We start from the raw sequence: 6,000 nt of genomic DNA on the forward strand, positions 1-6,000 counted from the left end.
CAGAATGCTATTCTGAGATGCGGGTTGGCGCTGTTTTAGCAGCATGAGGGGGACCTACACAATAATAGGCAGGTGGTTTTAATGTTGTGGCTGATCGGTGTATATTTGCTTAAGTGTAGATGTGAGTAAACCTCTCACTTCTTAATTATTTTATTGCCACTGCTCTCTAAGAGAAAGAGAGAGGATCAACACTAAAAGCCATGTATTTGTTAAGATCATGTTTTAAATTTACTCCATTCAAGCTGTTTCTAACATTAACATGAATTCACAGTTTTGTGACTTCACAAAAGAGAGAACTGTGTTTACTAAATGCTACATCTATTACCTGCCTCTTTGTATCGCTATGTTGTTGTTGTTGTTGTTTTTTGTTTTTGTTTTTGTTTTGTTTTTAATGAAAGGAGAAAAGATGCTCCGCCTACAACTCAGCTTTTAACTGCAAAAGCCACAGTGCACATATATGAAAATTTGCTTCATTTTGTGTTTTTTTTTTTCTGCACAAAATATCATGTTTTCTTTTTCTTTTCTTTTTTCTTTTTTTTTTCAAAATTCAAATTAATAATAATAATAATAAAAATATTACATGCAAATGAAATGACTTTGGTTTTATTCTCCACTAATCTTTGGTTGTAATTCTACAGTGCCTATAAACACTGATTGTTGAAGGTCTAAATGCTAAGTATGCAATCTTTGTTACAGTGAGCCAGCTGGGCTCTGCCTGGCTTAAATTTCCCAATGCAAAACATATTTGGTTGAAATTACTTGAAATGAACTGCATGAACATGATCTTACATTCCACTGCTTTTGGGGGCAGCGAGTTTCTTTCGTGAGTTCCCGATTAACTCAGATAAAAATAAATAAATAACATAACATAAACATAAAAAAATAGAAACATAATATAAAATGCGATCATCGTGTTACAGATATCATTTGTGTGTGAATGTATACATCACTATGATGGATAATTTCTATGATCTGTGAGGATATTTAATAGTTTTTATAATAGTGTTTTGTTTTTGTTTTTTTGTTTTTTTGTTTGTTTGTTTTTTGTTTTTTTAGAATAGCCCTATCTAAACTTGAGGTCTATCAGAACCAGAACTATCTGAATAAGAGATCTGGGAAACATTTGCAGCAAAAGCTTGGAATAATTATAAAATGTTCTGTGACTAATTCAAACTCTATTGACATGCAAATCAGTTTCATTTGTTTAAAGAAGGATACATGCACAACTTCTGCAATGGAAAATTGCAAAGCGTCTTCCAAGTTATAAATGAGAAAAACATGAGTAAGTACAATGACACAGCAGTACATTTAAGTATTAAATAAACATTTAGTAGTGAGACTATCAAAAACACAAAGCACTTCAAATGTCCATGGCTCTGTTTTTCTTTCTCCATTTGTGACTTTGAACACATTGTACTTACAAAACTATAATTCAAACAGTGCAACTTGACAACCCATTTGTTCAGTGTAATGTAACACGATATACATATATAAGATTGTATTCACCCAAAAATGAAAATGTTCTGATTATTTACTCACCCTCAGGCCATCCAAGATGTATCGGAGTTTCTTTCTTCATCAAAACAGAATTTAAGACTTTTAGGATTTCATTTCAGGCCTCCTCCTCTAAACAATACAAGTGAATGTCCTCCATTTTTTGACGGTCCAAAATGCATATTTAGGGTGCATCAAAATAATCCACATAACTCCAGTCGACAAATAAAGTTCTTCTGAACGCAAACGATTGATTATTTTTAGAAACAAAACAATACTTATATACTTTTTAACTACAAATATTTGCTTCGGTACATCTCTGTGACGTGCGCTCATGAGAGGGATGACGTACGCTCGTTGGTAAGGTTACGCATCACTTGGAGGAGGAGTCAGGAAGCGCGTCATTGGACTGGAGTCGTGTGGATTATTTTGATAATCCAAGGAGTTTTCAGCCAAGGAGTTTTTGCGAAAAAGGTTTTAGCGCATCAAAATAAAGCTGATGGAAATGCAAATTATCGCTAAAATTTCACAAGTGTCGACATAATATTTTTCCGTTTAACTCTAGCGCATAAACTCTATGTCGACACTTCAAATGTCGCGAAAATCTGGTTTGGAAACACTTTATGTCGAGAAAATTGGCATTAAAGCAAAAATGTAGTGTCACATGATAGAATTTGCCCCAATCATTAGCCTGTGTTAATCATGATGACAGTATTCATCCTTGAAAGCCAATTTATTGTACACGATTATGGATTGATCTGAATGGCATAAAGATCCGATCACTGCAAACATGACACTTCCAGGAGTGCCAACACAAATATCTCATATCATGCACATTGACAAGTGCACAGAGAACAAATTAATGGCCACTGTTTGCGATTAATTTAATCACATCCGTTTATTTATTAAAGTTGCTTTTACACACCATTCAAAATAATAGACGGCAGTCATGGAATTAGACCAAAATACAAAATAACATTTAATTTCTGTGCACAAAGATGTTTTAAATTAAAACTAAATACACAATACTAGGAGAAACGCTTCAGTGTGCTTTTTTGAAACACTAACATATAGCCCAATTCTATTAAATTATTGTTTAGCTTACTTTTGAAAAAAAATGCCAGCACATTTCCCTATATTAAATAAAATAAATTACCAAACGAAAAAGCTTTAAATTAAAAACAATTAATTACCAAACGAATAGACCTATATACTTGCCTTTTCTTTACACAAACTTAAATTAGCCTTACCCTGTTCTGTAGGTGACATTCTCAGAATGTTCTAGACTTTTTTCAAGACTATAAACTATCAGAACTATTTGTCCAATGAGTTCACTTTCAGAAAACGAGCTTTTGAACATTTTAAAACGTTTAAATATTTTAAATCTAACCCTCATTACATTGGATCGCATTTGCTGAGCTTCTTCGCATTTTACGCATTTTCACTTTGTCGATAACAAAATAGCGCGAAAAGTGGATGGACACTAGGCTAGTGTTGTGCTGACGCTGGCTGCTCATACCTTTTAAAGCTCCTCCTTGGCTCATACATGGAAAACACCGTCATGAGCATTGCGCGCTCTGTTTGTAGCAGATGACAGTAAACAGGGTGTAAATTCACGTTGTAGCGCGAGGCACATATAGAGGACATACTTATTTAATTAAATAGCAGCCTTTTGCGGTTTAATAATCGCTTTGAGTCACGTAGTCAAAACAACACAGAAACATTTCAAAATAAAAGCTCCATCAAATATCACTACTGTAAAGTTATGTTATATTCACTGTAATACTACTACTACTACTACTACTACTACTACTACTACTAATAATAATAATAATAATAATAATAATAATAATAATAAATCAGTAGTAATTGTATTATACTTAAGCAGTATCAAACATCTGTGATGCTCTGTTATGCAGTACTTTATTTGACAAAATATAACTCCATTGTATTTTGGATTGTGCTGTGAGATTCTGAATATAAGTACTTAATTTGATTTAAAATAATAATAATAATAATAATACAATATTATGTTGAAAATTAATTGTTATATTTTCATTTGATTAAAGTTTTAAAGAATTCATTTATTATACACCATTTTGATGATAAAACTGAAATAAACTGTTGATATGGTGTTCAGAAAAAACAAAAACAAAACAAAAAAGCTGATATCGGACTTGGTATCGGCGAGCAGCAAAAATTAAGTATCGGTACAGTACTCATACTCATTCACAAAAACAAAAGGTATCGAGACATCCCTAGTCATGATACCTAATGCATTAACTAATATTAACACAGAGAACCTTATTGTAAAGTGTTATCAATGTATTTCCTGTTTTCGAAATCAAATGTGTAGAAAAAGATGGATGGATGACTCAAATTGGTTTAAAAAAAAAAAGTGAAATGTACTTTACCAGTTGTTTCACACATGTATATTTTCTCACATTCCTTTATCCTCCCTTGTGGTGTCTCTAACAAATGACCGATCATGTCAAAGATTTCCCCTCTCTATTTTTCTGCTGTGAGTCTCATTTCAGAAAAAAATACCTTTTTTCTATCAAGGATTTCCTATCACACAATCTAACCCAAAATATGCCAGAAATCCTTTCCTGTCACATATAATCCAAGCAAAACTGTGACCCTGCAGTTTCCATTCCAAGGTGGTGTCCTATGGCTCAGGATCTGAGCTGCTAACACAAAGGTTGGAGGTTGAGTCCTGCTATTAAGCTCCAACATGCTGTGACAATGTGTCGAGCCTAAATTTTCATTTGTAGCCTTTCTGTTGCATTCAACTTATAGATGGTTTAACTCTTTATTTCCTGCAAGCATATTCGAGATAACATATTAAACATGCATGTCTTATTTAATTTAGCTCTGTTAACAATGGAATCATTCATTTTTGAGTGAAATCCATTAGAATTTCTAATACAGCTGCACAAAACATCATAAGTGTACAGTGCATCCGGAAAGTATTCACAGCGCTTCACTTTTTCCACATTTTGTTATGTTACAGCCTTATTCCAAAATTTATTAAATTCATTATTTTCTTCAAAATTCTACAAACAATACCCCATAATGACAATATGAAAGAAGTTTGTTTGAAATCTTTGCAAATTTATTAAAAATAAAAAATGAAAAAAAAATCACACGTACATAAGTATTCACAGCCTTTGCCATGACACTCAAAATTGAGCTCAGGTGCATCCTGTTTTCACTGATCATCCTTGAGATGTTTCTACAACTTGATTGGAGTCGACCTGTGGTAAATTCAGTTGATTGGACATGATTTGGAAAGGCACACACCTGTCTATATAAGGTCCCACAGTTAACAGTGCATGTCAGAGCACAAACCAAGCCATGAAGTCCAAGGAATTGTCTGTAGACCTCCGAGACAGGATTGTATCAAGGCACAGATCTGGGGAAGGGTACAGAAAAATTTCTGCAGCATTGAAGGTCCCAATGAGCACAGTGACCTCCATCATCCATAAATGGAAGAAGTTTGGAACCACCAGGACTCTTCCTAGAGCTGGCCGCCAGGCCAAACTGAGCGATCGGGGGAGAAGGGCCTTAGTCAGGGAGGTGACCAAGAACCCGATGGTCACTCTGACAGAGCTCCAGCATTTCTCTGTGGACAGAGGAGAACCTTCCAGAAGAACAACCATCTCTGCAGCACTCCACCAATCAGGCCTGTATGGTAGAGTGGCCAGAGTGGCCAGACAGAAGCCACTCCTCAGTAAAAGGCACATGACAGCCCACCTGGAGTTTGCCAAAAGGCACCTGAAGGACTCTCAGACCATGAGAAACAAAGACTGAACTCTTTGGCCTGAATGGCAAGTGTCATGTCTGGAGGAAACCAGGCACCGCTCATTACCTGGCCAATACCATCCCTACAGTGAAGCATGGTGGTGGCAGTGTCATGCTGTGGGGATGTTTTTCAGTGGCAGGAACTGGGAGACTAGTCAGGATCGAGGGAAAGATGAATGCAGCAATATACAGAGACATCCTTGATGAAAACCTGCTCCAGAGCGCTCTGGACCTCAGACTGGGGCGAAGGTTCATCTTCCAGTTGGACAACGACCCTAAGCACACAGCCAAGATAACAAAGGAGTGGCTCCGGGACAACTCTGTGAATGTCCTTGAGTGGCCCAGCCAGAGCCCAGACTTGAACCCGATTGAACGTCTCTGGAGAGATCTGAAAATGGCTGTGCACCGATGCTCCCCATCCAACCTGATGGAGCTTGAGAGGTCCTGCAAAGAAGAATGGGAGAAACTGCCCAAAAATAGGTGTGCCAAACTTGTAGCATCATACACAAATAGACTTGAGGCTGTAATTGGTGCCAAAGGTGCTTCAACAGAGTATTGAGCAAAGGCTGTGAATACTTATGTACATGTGATTTTTTTTTTTTTTTTTTTCGTTTTTTATTTTTAATAAATTTGCAAAGATTTCAAACTTCTTTCACGTTGTCATTATGGGGTATTGTTTGTAGAATTGAGGAAAATAATGAA

This window comes from Myxocyprinus asiaticus, chromosome 4 (genome assembly GCF_019703515.2).
Source record: "Myxocyprinus asiaticus isolate MX2 ecotype Aquarium Trade chromosome 4, UBuf_Myxa_2, whole genome shotgun sequence".
Classification (NCBI taxonomy): Eukaryota; Metazoa; Chordata; class Actinopteri; order Cypriniformes; family Catostomidae; genus Myxocyprinus; species Myxocyprinus asiaticus.